The 15,144-nt window shown below is 36.9% G+C and overlaps 1 long non-coding RNA gene across 1 annotated transcript in view; it reads right to left on the reverse strand.

The window, feature by feature from the left end:
- The window catches only part of LOC127049364 (uncharacterized), a 439,699-nt gene that overhangs the window by 76,917 nt on the left and 347,638 nt on the right, over positions 1-15,144 (reverse strand). The gene's annotated exons all lie outside the window — the stretch shown is intronic.

A 15,144-nucleotide genomic window follows, 5' to 3' on the forward strand; every position in this document is an offset into this window, starting at 1 on the left:
TTAATGAAAATATTGATTAATACCAGACCCAGAACAGCCCCTTTAGGATCCCACTTGACACATCCTCCCATTTTGACAGTAAAATGTTTATAATTGCTTTCTGAGTATGATCTTTCAATCAGTTGTGCACCCACCTTTTAGTAATTTAATCTAATGCATATTTCCCTAATTTGCTCATGTGAATGTCATGGGGGACTGTGTCAAAAGTCTTACTAAAATCAAAATATATCTGGTCTACTGCTTCCCCATTATCCATTAGGCCAGTAAATCTGCCAGAGAAGGAAATTGGGTTGGTGTGGCATGATTTATTATTGACAAATCCATGTTGGTTATATTTATAGCTCTATTATTCTCTAGGTTTCAACAAATTGATTAGTTAATAAATAGTTCCAGTATATTTCTGGGCACTGAAGTTAGGCTGACTGATCTATAATTCCCCAGGTCCTCCTTTTTCTCCTTAAATAAGTTTCACTTTGACTGTATTCATGCCCTTTATTGTATTTGTTCAAACTGCAAAATATTAAATGCATATCTATAGTAAACACATTTTCAAATTTGTAGTCATTAATCTTTGACTTGTAAACAATGATAAAGTGATCCTCATCCAACAAAGGAACAGAATCACCTGTGACCATGTGTCAATCTTACCATGTATCCAGTCAAAACAGCTCAGCTTTCAAATATCAAATACTCATAACAAGCTGCTCACAAACTACACACCAATAATGTATTCACAGAAATTAGTTACTGGATCCTTTCAAACAATAAATATATTTGAAAAAAATCACAATCAGTTTGCAGACAATTCAAGACCAGAGAAAGAAGCAAAGTTTGTTGAATACATTATTTGTCATGAATTATTCAGCCAGTTCTAGTAGGGAGCTTAGGTGTTCCTCTTGACTGTTTCAGAACAATGAAATAGACAATGTAGTTCAAAGACAGATTGTAAACCTGTAATCTTAAATGATTTCCACATTATTCTCAGAGGAGAATTAGTCTGATGACATTTAAATTAGTCCAGGAATAATGGGATTCTCTAACTCTTCTATGTACATAAGTGATAAGGAGATTGCATATGAATGTCGATGCTTAGATACTCTCATAACAGGTGTTATAGAAAAGCCTAACATAGATAATGTATACAGCATCTAACACTCAGTATAAAAACACTTGACTAAATTAAAACAAGGAACTTAATGCAGACTTCTGCCCTACTTCCCCCCATCCCATCTTAACATCTTCCATATTCTTAATGGCCTCCAAATGTATGCATCCATTACTAATTGCTGGCACAAAGTTATGAGCATAATTAATTGCGGACACAAATGATAACATTCATCATTCTTATTAGTTACATAGCACAATAAATGTGCATGGTACTTGATAGAAAGATACAGGAAATTGCCTTTGCACCCACAAATCAGGTAGTTAGATACTTCAATACTGTCATTTGCACCCAAGTTAGCTATAGCTCCAGGTAATTGCAGGTGGAAAAATGCAGATGTAAAATTAAAAGCTAGCTTGAGACCCTTTGAAAAATTTAGTTTTCATTTCTAGGAGACTGTTTCAGTGCTGATTTGTGAACGTCTGAATGTTCAGCATTGTTACTTATCTCTTGCCAATCCTTGAAATTTTTTCATTTTCTGGAGACAAAATTTACATACTAACTACACTTAAATCTCTCTTTTCCACTTTATCCTTGATTGCTTTTTAGAAGATGAAACATACTGGCTAACTATTTGTTCTCTAATAGCTTTTCACATCCAACAGGTAAGCATTATTCCCAGACATATCTCTAGAAGCAACTGTAATTCTGTGTGCCATTGCCATTTGCTGGAGTCTAGTATTCACAGTAATTGCTGCATTTTGACTTGTATCAGATCATCTCTTGAAAGAAAAGAAAAGAGTCTTATTGCATCATTCCTGGAGAATGAAATGCAGCACTGCTAATAGATGTCCTTCATATATAACACATTGTGTATGTCATTTTTAGGGTTGGTTGTTCTTTATTCTTCAGTGCTACAGGCTTTGGAGGAGGGGTGGGTTTAGCTTTTACTCCATTGGAAAATCATTTTTTCTGAAGTGCAAAAATAAAAGACATTCTATGTTTACTTAGACTAACTTAACTCTCAGGCCCTCACAACACTAAATATTACTCTAATTCAAAATATTCTACAATTATTTCATTTCAAAAAGTTAACTTTTACTTTGAGCCAGTTGGGATTCAGCACGTTTATTATTGATAATAAAGTATTAATGATTATTTCAACCAAGTGTCCTTTAACATAACAAGAAGACTGCCAAGGAAAACACTGTCATTAAAAATGCTGTTCAAATTCAGCGATGGCAGAATGCTTGTCCTTTAAAGATGGACAAGCATGGTTTATCTTTTTCAAAAGATAAACAAGCAAACTGCAAAATAAGAAAAAGATGAAAACATGCAGGCCCCACTCCTGCTCTCATTGATGTCAAAAGCAAAACTCTCATTGCTTTAATTGCAAACAGGATTGGGCTCACGATGATAACATTGAGATTCTGGCAGCCAGAAGGTATAGCTCTGTCCTTTTCAAAATTCTGCCTGCCTCCCCTCTCTCCCTCCCTCATACATTTTCAGGCTACTCCTTTGGGAATGTCTGCATTACATGAAAGCTTAGTGATTCCGAAAGTAGAACTGTTATTCTGCTTATATATGTGCAATTCATTTCCCCCCTAGACACTTCAGACTGACTATATGAGGTACTGGGCCACTGGATCCATGAAAATTAATCTCATTATTCCATCTCTGGCTCACCCTCACCCCTATAATAACTTTCCATGCTGGCCTGTAGAAGGCCAGTGCAAAGACTTTGAGTGAAGGTGTGGAGAGAAGGAGTCAGACCTACTGCACCAAGGCTTGAACATATTGTGCAGAATAGAGCATTCTAATGCTGTCTAGCAAACAGTTACACGTGAGCAGAGTAGTCAAAAATACATTCTTGGTGCAAAACTTTGAGAAAAACAAAAAAAATGGTTTTGTTGAAAATTTTCATGGAATTTTGGGGGAATTTTGTTTTCAAAAACAAAAACATTTTTCTTTTGATGACAACCTGATTTTTTTTAACCAAAATAGAACTTTGTGAGAAAATGTCCATGTTGTCAAAAAGCTGTTTTTTATTGAACCAGATAACAAAGAATTGATGGATTTTTTTGACCAGCTCTACATACAATGGATTAAAAAAAAATCTTTGAAGTTGAGGGAAATAAATACCTAATGGGCTTCTAGTTCTCAGAGAACTGATAACTGAAGCTGGATATTTGGAGACCTCTTGTTCTCTCTTAAGCCTGGACTTCTGTTATCATTTCTTCTCCTCTTTTTCTCCCATCATCTTCTTGCCTTAGAAAGAGGAAAGGAGCAGAAATTCCAGCTTCACTGAAGTCTCATTGGATTCCATATGGGCAGGATTTTACCTCATGTTTTCATGAGATGTGAAGAAAACATGGTAAAGGCTGGTCTTGCCCTTTAAATAGCGAACGTGACTCAAAAGATTCTTTTGGCTCCTTGCTTCCTGTTAAGTAGCGAAATAATGTAGTCTGTGAGAATGGTTTTCCTTCACAAAAATGGGAAGAAGTGTTGTCTGAATTTTGTGTAGCTTTACTTTCTATTATAAATATTTAATACATCTTTATGCCCTTAAAATTCTAGGTCCCAAACAGACTTATTGTTATTGGTGGTAAGCAAAGTGTCAAAGTAATGACCTATATTCTGCCAAATAGACAGTCAAACAAAAGTAATAGAAATGATAACTAAATACAAATATTGATGTTATTGGAATTGCTTAAATCTGATCCCATTACTCTAATGCATATGTGACCATAGCAGCAGCAGCTACTTCACAAGCTGTAGTGGCAATTACAAAAAACGCAAGCTACCATGTGTTGTCAAGGATACTGGAATACAAGAGGTCCCACTGGCATGATTAATGTTGTGCATAATTATTATTTCAATTTGTATTTCATCTCACATGTTGGATATTCAGCACAAGTCAGGTTAACGTGTGCTCCAGGGACTGCCTGTTCAAATGCTGCTAACATATATTCTTAAGAAATGCTTTATTCTAGTGGAACTAAAATGTGAGAAAGATGACTTTCAGCAGCCATTAATTTAAAATCACGTTAATAAAGAATGTGAAAATAACTTCAAAAACATTCAATTAAACAGCAGTGTCCTGCCAGGGTACTGTTCACAGGCAGGAAGCTGGCGTATATATCGGAACAACATGTTCACAGTTAAATAAGATATTTGATTTTGGAGTAAATTCTTTGGAGTAAATTTATGTTTGTGAAAACATTGTGTAAATTTGCAACATTATGGAAACAGAGCCAGATCCTGGTCCTGATATAGGCCCTTCAGGCCTCTCCAGCAAATAGACTAAAACAATCTTAACTGGCATTCCAGGGAGCCTAATGCTGGCATTACCAGCTCTAAGCCAACCTCTCTACAAGCAAGTGGACATTGCCAGGACCCACGTGAACTCAGTCAGTCCATAGCTACTGAAATAACACTTTGGGGCCCATTGCAGCTGGGCACAAATTAGAGTAACTCTAAAGCTGCTCTAACTTTTAACAGGGGCCAGACTGATCCTTAACAGCCCCAGGACTCAGGTGAGCTTGCCAACCTGCCCTCTCATCCCTTTGAGTTCTGAACCAAGCATAGGTTGGCAAGACCTGATATTCTAGATCCTAATTTTTAATAATAAAGACATAGATATTGAAGAGTGGGGCAAGGTCTGCCCTAGTGATACTCCACTGAAGTCAAAGTTACAAGTGCTACATTAGGTCGATTGTCCGAGATAAGTTGGTGTGTACATGTTTACATTCTATTCCACTGTTTCTCAGACTTTTCAGATTGGCTATCCCTTATTTGAACTAAAATAAATATTCATGAGTCTCTTATATCTTTTATTTTTATAGTCAGTGTATCAATGATGATAACAGGCCCATATTATTTGTGCTTGTGTGTTTCAGGAGATTGACAAAGAATATTTGAATTTGAAAGGTAGGGGAGTAGAAGAGCAAAAATGTCCTTGTTAGAACTGTAACAATTTTAAACTCCTCATTAATCCCAGACTCTCTTTTGTGGCCCCCTATCACTCCACCTGAGAAACAGATGTCATAAATGCTTTCACACATCAGTACTCAAGGAGCAAGTATAGTAAATTGAGGATCGTAAAATGGCTTGGATTGGTGGCACAACCAGCTCACAAGCATTTTACTGTTGCAAACATGAAACCTTACTTATCGAATTTGGAACACTAGTCAAAGTGCCCTCTCATCACAGCCTTATGAAGTATACTATCAAGCAAGAAAAACAGACTATGGATTTGTTTTTAGTTCAATTACATTTAAACGGTCATTAAAAATATAGCAATATTTTAGAAACATACCAATATATCAAATATTATTTAATCAATGTATCAAATATTAAAAAATTCATCACAGCCATACCAAAATAGAGCAATGGTCCAATCTAGTCCAATATCCTTTCTTTGACAGCGTCTAATATCAGATGTTTCAGAGGAAAATGTAACCAATCTACTATATAAAATGCAAGCTTTACTTATGGTAACAGTTACACGTTTGATACATAAAATTAAAAGTTTTTTAAACTTGAACTTTGATCCAGTGATTTGGTCTGAAAAAAAAACCCTTACGCGTTGCTTGGACAGTAAGACTAGAGCGGCAAGTTTTTCTTTCAGGATCTCATGCATTAGGACAATGCTGCTGTGTTTGGATTTTCAACACTGTAGGGGAATAGCAGAATAAAAAATAATTTCAGTGGAACTGAAAAAAGCATGTTAATGATTTTTTTTTATTTAAAATCTCTCTCTAGCATATTAATTTTCTTTGCTAATTTTTTCTGTAGACAAAAACCCACATTTGGAGCCAAACTTATTTGACAGCAGCCTATTCATTTTAATGTACTATGATCCTAATAACTGATGTTGGGTTTTATGTAGAGAACTGGTATAGTTTCAATATACATTGTGAGTCTGACTATAGTACTTCACTCCAATATACATGACTTCAGTGTCTTGAGTGAAACACTAACAGTAACAATTTTGAATGAATTATTAAATTTTTAATCAATAAATATTGATAAATGTTGATTTTACCATATACACACAAACCAATGACAAAATATTTCCATAGATGATAATCAAAATTTACAGATAGGCAAAGTAAGAAAAATGTTGCTTGAGAACTTATCAGAGTTTGAATAAGGGTATTTACTTTGTATATTTTGACATATGATGTTGATAATTTGTATTTTAATGGTTATGATGTGTTAACTTTTTGAATCTTAATGTCTACTGTCATTAAATAATTATTGTCTGACATCCCCATTGTTTGAACCCCATAATTTCTGGCACTTGCAAAAATTTCAGTTGATGAAAATAGAAAAGAATGCTTAAAAAGAAACATTGATGTTATCTATCAAAAATTTAAAAAAATAAAAATTTAATTCTGGCAACCATAATTGTTAAGCAGGAAGACTCTTTTTTAAAATTCAGCTTAATTTTAGACCTGCACAGACAGTTGTACTTGTGTTTTTAAGCAAAATGAATTTCACTTCCAGAGGATAGGTTTGAAACTAAAATAGTGGCCTAAGGACAACAAGGAGTTTTCATGGAAGCAAAATTTTACCCATAGTCCTTTATAGCTACTATGGAAATTGACGTGTAAACTTGAGACCCCAGTTTTTCAGTCACATTTCAAATGTGAATTTTGCGTGCACAAGGAACATAGGATCAGGTCATTGTGCCAACTGGTCTTATTTTAGTAAAGTTGAATTTTACTTCTATCTTTTTCTCTTTTTGGCTTTGACATCAGAATTTTTCCCAGTGTCTGGGACACCCTTTCTATTTTTCCTCCTGACAAGAAACATCAGGCTTGCAACACAGAGATGGTATAAAATTATCTCATAGCTGTGGATCTGTGACACCAGGTCAAATACCTTTGATAAACTTGAGCTGAAAGAATGTACATGAGCTTATGCATCTGGAGTATTTTATGAACTAGAGAATGTTACAATCATTAATTGCCTGGCACTGTTGCTGAAGGAAAGCTGGGCATCAGTGAATCTGAAGAGTTAGCTGACCTTGCCCATCTTCTCACTACCTGACTGCTGGAGCCCACAAAGATCGTGAAGAAGGCGAGAGGAGTGAAGCACAAAGGAATTGGACTGGGAACCAGAGGTGAAGCTCAACTAATGGGCATTGATTCCTCCCATTTGTTCATTCTTTTTCTTTCTCTTATATTGCTCTTTGTCCCATAATTAATTGTTGTAAATGGTCAAAATGGCCTCAAAAAAGTTGTGTTTGAAGTCTTAACTAGGAGTGCAAAGAACAGGTATCTTATAACACACAGTTGAACTAGATAATTGACATCTACAAAAGCATTGTATGATCCAGCATCATATCTAGTAAAAAAGGCCAAATTTATATGATAGTAAACTCTGGGGTGAAACACAGCATCTATTTAATAGCACACAGCAACATTTCACAACACTTTAGTCAGGAATTTCAGCATAGTGTATCCAATTGAATCTGCAGGAGAGTTTTAGAGAAGCAAACATCTTATTACAGACTAGCATTTGGCTACTTCCTATACCTTTTCAGTTATGTAAATTACATTGTTCTTTATTAACCGTATATACAGTAAGCCAAATTTACTCTTGATGAAACGCCATTGACTTCAGTGACATCAAAACAGGAAAGAATTTGGCCCATTCTGGTACGTCTTCATTGGTAGACACATATTTCCTTAGGAGTAAACTTCCCCCCAAGCAAAACAAGTTTGTGCAAAGCAGTGGTAAGGTAGTTGATTTGAGGTCTAGCAGAAGGGACCAAGGTGGAGGGGAGAAATGCATTGCATGGGTCAGGACATGGCTGGGGAAGTGTACTGAAGCAGAACTTTATCCTCTAGAGATGTAAAAGTCTTCCCAAGGCACAGAAATCAGAAATGCTTCATGTTCCTTGTACTTGAGGATTGTTATGAAAGTACTAGCAAGAAGAAGAAGAAAGAAAGATGACAAGACAAAGCAGTAGATAATGTCTCCATTTCTTTTTCATTGTCAGCTTAGTACCTGTTGCAACCTGAAAAGTGAAATGGAAGTTGGGCTAAAGACAATGCTATAATACTCCTAAGGGAATACTCACCAGTTAATTAGTTAGCAAGAAATCAGGCTTCATTTTTACTGGGATGTTTTTTAAAGATGAAGGATGAATTCCTGACTCTCTTTTATCATTGATTTTAATGGGACCAGGATTTAATCTGTGGAGTAACAATGTGGGTTCAAATTTGTGTCATATTTCTGTTTTCTTAAATCACAAAGAACAGAATGCAGCAAATGAAGAAGGTCAGTAATTTTAGAAGAAACAAGTCTATGCTCAAATTAGAAGCTGGTGGGTGTATATATATATATAGTAGCCATGTCATACCCCAAACTTCCAAATGCTGCTTGGTAAGGAAACAAAACTAGCTGATGAATAATTGCATCATACCTGCATTTCAGGGGAGTGGACTTGTGCATTGGTCTACTCTGTATGTAGGCAGCTGCATGATCCTCCATCACATATGAGTATCCATATATGTTGTACTGATATTCATATGATATTCCCACTAATGACACTTCTGCAAAGAATTAATCATTCTTGGACCACTGACAGATTTAACATCTCCCTATTAGAGGTGGATCAATAATTGAATTTCAGTTTAGCAAATAAATCAAAAAAAATCAGAAAAAATATTCAGTTCCTTTCCCAAAATGTTTGGAGTTTGTCAGCAAATCAGGAAAGTCCATTTCAGGTGGTATGAAATGTTTCATTCCAGTCAGCTTCAGAGATGTAAGAGTGGGTATGTTGCTTGTAACCTTTAGCCCGGTGATTAGGGCACTTGCCTATGACATGGGAAAGCCAGGTTTAAATCCCCAATCTAGAAGAGGGAATTGAAATCGGCTCTTCCCTCTCCCAGGTGAGCACCCTAACCACCAGGCTTTTCAAAGGTGGGTTGTTCTCATTCTTTCCTGTCGAAGCTGTTACACTGAGCAAGGCAAGTGTGCTAACCCAGGGTTAAAGTGTACTAACCCAGGGGTAAAGGTTATGAATGGTGTTAGCAGTTTTCAGAAGCTGCCACTGAAAAAATTCTGAAACAAAACTAATATTTGAAAATAGTTTTGAGTTAACTAAAACTGCATTTTTTGGGTGAATAAACTGTTAGCTTGAACAATTTTGTCCATCTCCAGGTCCAGTATTTGCAAATTGTGATCCATCAGTTAATGAAACAGGATTATACCACTAGAATGCCAGGAATTTTCACTTCACTGTTGTATTGGGCTTTCTTTTCTAGCTTTGTAAGATCAAGAGAGATTGGACCATACAAATCATACTATTATGGAACAAGCTATTTTAGTTTTAGACATTTTATTTTCTCTAGTATAAATGTATCCAGAATCCCTCAATCTTTTTCTCAGTATCATTGGCCCTGAAATGATGCTTAGAAATAAGAATGGGCCAAAGGTCTGGTTTATGAACACTGCAGATCTCAAGAGATTCACAGAAAGCCATCGTGTGAAGGCTTCCATAATGACAGCCTCTTTCCATGGCTCCCTAACAATTCATTATCTCAGACCTTCTTCAGCTGACACTGACAGCCACCCCACAGAATACCCATGTAAAGACAAGTATCAGAGGGGTAGCTGTGTTTGTCTGGATCTGTAAAAGCAGCAAAGAGTCCTGTGGCACCTTATAGACTAACAGACATATTGGAGCATGAGCTTTCGTGGGTGAATATCCACTTTTTTCGGATCCAAAGTGGGTATTCACCCACAAAAGCTCATGCTCCAATACGTCTGTTAGTCTATAAGGTGCCACAGGACTCTGCTGCTTTTACATGTAAAGACAGATCCCTCTGCAGGAGATCTGTGCTTGTAAAATAGCAACTGCATGGAACTCAAGCAGGGTCTCAGAATTTGCTGGAGAGGGAATCAGCCAAGGTCAAATATTAACATACATATTCTGGGAACCTATTGAGGTTTTACATACTTGTCCTTCAGCAATAAGAACAATAAAATTGGAAAAACAATTCAATAAATTAAGGTCTAAAATTTAATGATTTAACTGGACAAATATTGGATGTAAGTGATGGGTGCCAGAGGCATGTGGATGGAAAATTCTTACTTCTAAGTATTGTTCCAAGGCCAGTATTTAGAAAAACTCAGTGGAATCTTGAAGCATTTATATGACAGCTGGTCAGAAACTGATCTTTTTCTTCAAAAGGACAGGACTTTGGCAAATCAGTAGAAATTAGAGCTCATCATTTTTATTTTTACTTTTTTTGCTTGGAAAGTTTTCCCACCAAAAATATGGTTTTATTAAAATCGCAATTACATTAACAAATGTTGGTTAATTTCAAGTTAAAATATTTATTATTTTGTAAACTAAAGAAACAAAGCTAAATGGAATAACATTAAGCCAAAATGACGTCAGTATTTCCACTTCATTCTGGAATAGTGATTCAAAATGAAAATATTCAGTTCAAAACTTCCTGTGAGAACACCAAACTTTTTCAGCCAAAATATTTAGAGAATTTTTTTGCTCAATTTCTTGTAGAGAAAATTTCAACTTCTTTGACAAACTCCAGTGTAAATTCTTCCAAGACCCAGACATTTTCTCAACATGGGTTCGAACAATGCTTAGAAGCAAGAATTTTCTATCAACACTACCAAGACACCAGATGACCAGGACCACATTCCAGGACTCAGGATTAGCAAATTGAATTGGTTGTCTCTCTGCATGATGAGAGGGAAAAGAGCTTGGGGGTTTGGTTGTATTAAGGAGCAGCCACATATGCTCTGTCCTCTAGATGTAGTATAGAACCCTAGAGCCCATGACCCAGCTGGTTTGCTGCTGAGCAGGAGATTCTATTAACTCTCAGCAAACTTCTTATATCCATAGTATGGAGGCAGCCAAAATGTAACTGCCTGCTAGATCTTGTTAAAGGCCTGTTCTAAAGTCAGTTAGGCATCAACCAGGTCTTAGCTGAGTTAAAGCAATTAAGAATTCACGGTTGAATACTTCAGATGAAACTCAATTAATCCTCACTCTTTTTACATTATTTTAATGAGTTGGAGATTAGTTCATAGTCTGTGAAAATCATTAACTGTATTAAAATAAGCCTCAGTACATTCCTGGATGATGACTAAATTTAAATTGGTATTATACTAATCTTGATTACTAAATTGTCCAACAGTACTACCGGTAACATGTAAGCATTTTGGCAAATATCTCAACAGAAAAACAGGAATGGCTTCTGTGCTAGTATTAAAAAGGGAAGTTTGTGTACATATTAGGAACATATTAACTTTTAGTTTCACAAGCAAATTTTACACACAGGTGATTCCTTCCAACAATTAATGGGAGTTTTGCAGGGTTAGGTCCCTAAGTGTCAGGTTCCTAAGTGTAACAGTATAATTGGAAAGTGCCAGGAACATCACTGACTCAGAAAACTTTCAAATAAAGCAAATCTTTTAAAGTTAAAATACTTGCAAAGAGTTGAAGTACTTTCATTTAATCCTTTTCTGAATATTTTCAAATCCCATGTGAAAAGACAAATTTAGTGGTGAACATTTTATGCAGTAAATTACAAATTTAGTGGTGAACATTTTATGCAGTTTAGATCTGACACATCCTTACTTATCCATGAAACATTTCTACCACAGAGATTACATAAGTGAAAATACTGATTCAGAATACTGCTAATAAAAACCTTGAGGTGGTTGGGGAACATAATTTCCATTCTTTGGTAAATTCCAATATTTCAACATTTTCTTTCATTCCTAACTGGAACAAAAAGTCAGAGTTTTGAAATTTATTGTGAAACTAAAATACCAAAATATTTCCTTTCAGAAACATCAGAAAAACCTTACTGAAATATTAATTATACATTCAATTATGACATGTCAAAACAATATTTAATCTTTAGAAAAATGAAATGTTTTGATAATTTCCCATAGAAAATTTAAACAATCAATACATTCTCGTGTTTCAGAGTCATTGAATCAGAATTTCTCAGTGAAAAACTGTTCTTTTCAATCAGCTCCAATATAAACATCAGGCACTTTTTCTATATGAAGTTAAATAGACCAAATTTCCTCTCCACTGTAGTGCCACTGACATCAATTTGAACTGCACTAGGAATGAATTAGTATATTTAAACCACTGCATATCTACATATCTTCTGAGTACAGCTTCATTAAACTCTGATCTTGAAATCATAAAAAAAAAACCTTTCCAACAATTCTGTGTACAGTAGACTATGAGAGTTATGGACTGGCCAGTCAACCACATGAGTTATTTGGAAACGGAGGTATGCAATGAGGCAGCAGCAAGGAGGTTGGGGGTGAAACAAGTGAAGTACTGTGTTAAACATAAACTAGTAAAAAAAAAAGGGAAAAAATATATATATATTTTTTACAAGATATGCAAACTGTTCTGTGCTTGCAGCAAAGAGTCCTGTGGCACCTTATAGACTAACAGACATTTTGAAGCATGAGCTTTCGTGGGTGAATACCCACTTCGTCGGATGCATGTTCTGTGCTTGTTTCATTTAAACTAAGATGGTTAAAAGGAGCATTTTTCTTCTGCATAGTAAAGTTTCAAAACCATATTGAGTGAATGTTCAGTTGTAAACTTTTGAAAGAACAACCATAACATTTTGTTCAGAGTTACAACCTCCATTCTCAAGGTGTTTGTAACTCTGAGGTTCTACTGTAGGTCTTGTAGAAAAACAAATGAGTTAGGTGCAGTGGTTCTCAAACTTTTGTACTGGTGACCCCTTTCACATAGCAAGCCTCTGAGTGTGGACCCCCCCTTTATAAATTAAAAACACTTTTTTTTATATTTAACACTATTCTAAATGCTGAAGGCAAAATGAGCTTTAGGGTGGAGGCTGATAGCTTGTTATCCCCCATGTAATAACCTCATGACCCCCTAAAGAGTCCCAACCCCCAGTCTGAGAACCCCTGGGTTAGAGTTTTCAAAAGCACTCCACATTGGGCTTATTGTTCCCACAAACTTCAATACTGGCTGCCTTTGAAAATTCCACCTAATGATTTTCCACCTAATAATATGGAAGTAAATATTTAGTAAAAAAAATCATACAATAAAAAATGCCTCTGGGAAATTTAAGCATTTATATCACCCTTTATAGCTCTGAGGTTATTTCACAGAGGCTTCCATTTTTTGCGAACAACAGGATTTTCCAGTTACCGAGATAAGGAATCATTCTTCCCATTGACTGTAATTACTCAGAGCTGTTTTTCTATTAAATTTCAACATCCATTTTTGTGGGGAGGAGAAAGGAAGGGATGAAGGGGTAAGTGTGTTTATCTTTTGAAATTAACTTGGTTCTGCTAGTTTTATAAACCAAATGAGATGCAGTATGGGGATGTTATAAAAATATTTAAAATAGTATATCCCTAGCCCAACATTCCTTCTTTGTAATCCCTATCCTTTGACTGCTGGTTGAGTTTGTAACCTTTCCCCTAGGTCTTTTCCTAACCCCAAGATCTGGGTGCAAACTCCTTTTCTTGGAACTATGCTTAAAGCCAGCCCCCCATGTTTATGTGCAGCAGGTGGAGTCCCCCTTGATGCAATGGATTATGGTGTTGACTGGTGTCACCAGAAATGGAGACCTCCTGGACTATGATAGGAGAGATTGGGTAGACCCCATGGCCCTCAGTTAGCTCATGGGGTTGCCCATCCTGGGTATCCCTCACTGTGTGCTCCAGGTGCAAGGGCAGCCTTGCCTCCTGCTTTTATTAAGTGGGTCCTGCGGGAGGGTGCTTCACATCACCCCTCATGCCTGGATCTCTCGAACACATCATTGGGCCCCACCCCACAAACCTCTGTGGCCAACTCCAACATGCCATCTAAGTCACCTGAACAATATCCAGTCTTTGAACTTTGCCCAGACAACAGTGCCCAGGATGCTTCATATCATTCTCTTCCTTGCCCTGGTGTCCCAGCCCAGTACCAAGATGTGGGACCTGCTGCCAACTGAGTAGAGCTGGGAACCCCAGCAGACCAATCTGTACTCCACTTTGGTTGCATGGCCTACCAGAGACATCACTTGGCAACTCCTCCATGGAGCCACCAACACAGGCATGTACCTGGCACAATTTATGAACTCTCCTGACACTGGCCCTTTCTGGGGCAAGAGGGAGACCCCGGCACACATCTATCTAGGGTACTTCAGGTTACAGCCCCTCTCCTGGCTCCTCCAGATCCTTTTGCTGCAGTTCTGGCTGCACTTCTCCCTTCACTTCTTCATGTGTGCACCCCCCTCCTTGGTCCCACAAAGTCATGAGACCTCATCATCAGCCTCCTCCTGGTGCTGGCCGAGATGACTATCCATCACACCAGGAGAAGGAAGCTGAATGGGGAAGGGGAAAGGTGATGCTGTGTGACTGTGGGACTTCTCTCTGATCCCTTGGTAAGTCATGCCTCCAGGCATTTTTCCTGTGCACGGTGTCCACTGACTACTTAGATGCCTTTGAGAAGAGAGGGTGCTTTTGGGGGTTATCTGCTTAGTGTCCCCATTGGTAACCTCTGACCTTTACTCCAGTCCCTATGCTTTCATTTGCTGTCCCTAATATTTACTTGTGGCCTGGATTCAATGGCCTCTCCCCATCAATGAAGGCCTGTAGATTTGGAATAGGGTAGTTGTGTCTGATATGAAAAAGACTCCACCTATGTGTGCTTCCCTATAGCCTGTTCTTCCACTGTATTGTTATGTAGACTAAGGAAAAAGATTTTTTTTTCAAATTTCCTTCATGCACATCATCCCTGATGAAGTGGTGAGTACAGTGTGTGGCAGTTGTTAAGAGTGTTATATAAAAAGTGTTCATTTCAAGTTGAAATACTCATTTAGTATGAGTAAGCTGCCAGAAAATGTGGTTGCTATGAAAAAGCGTCTCTTTAATGTAAAGATATGCTTTAGTTGGATCACTTGAACACAACCTATAAGGTAAAAGGACTAAGGGCCTTATTCTTGAACTTACTTACTTCAGAGCAATTTCACTGAACTCAATGAGTTGTACCAGAA

Source organism: Gopherus flavomarginatus, chromosome 4 (genome assembly GCF_025201925.1).
Source record: "Gopherus flavomarginatus isolate rGopFla2 chromosome 4, rGopFla2.mat.asm, whole genome shotgun sequence".
NCBI classification, from domain to species: Eukaryota; Metazoa; Chordata; order Testudines; family Testudinidae; genus Gopherus; species Gopherus flavomarginatus.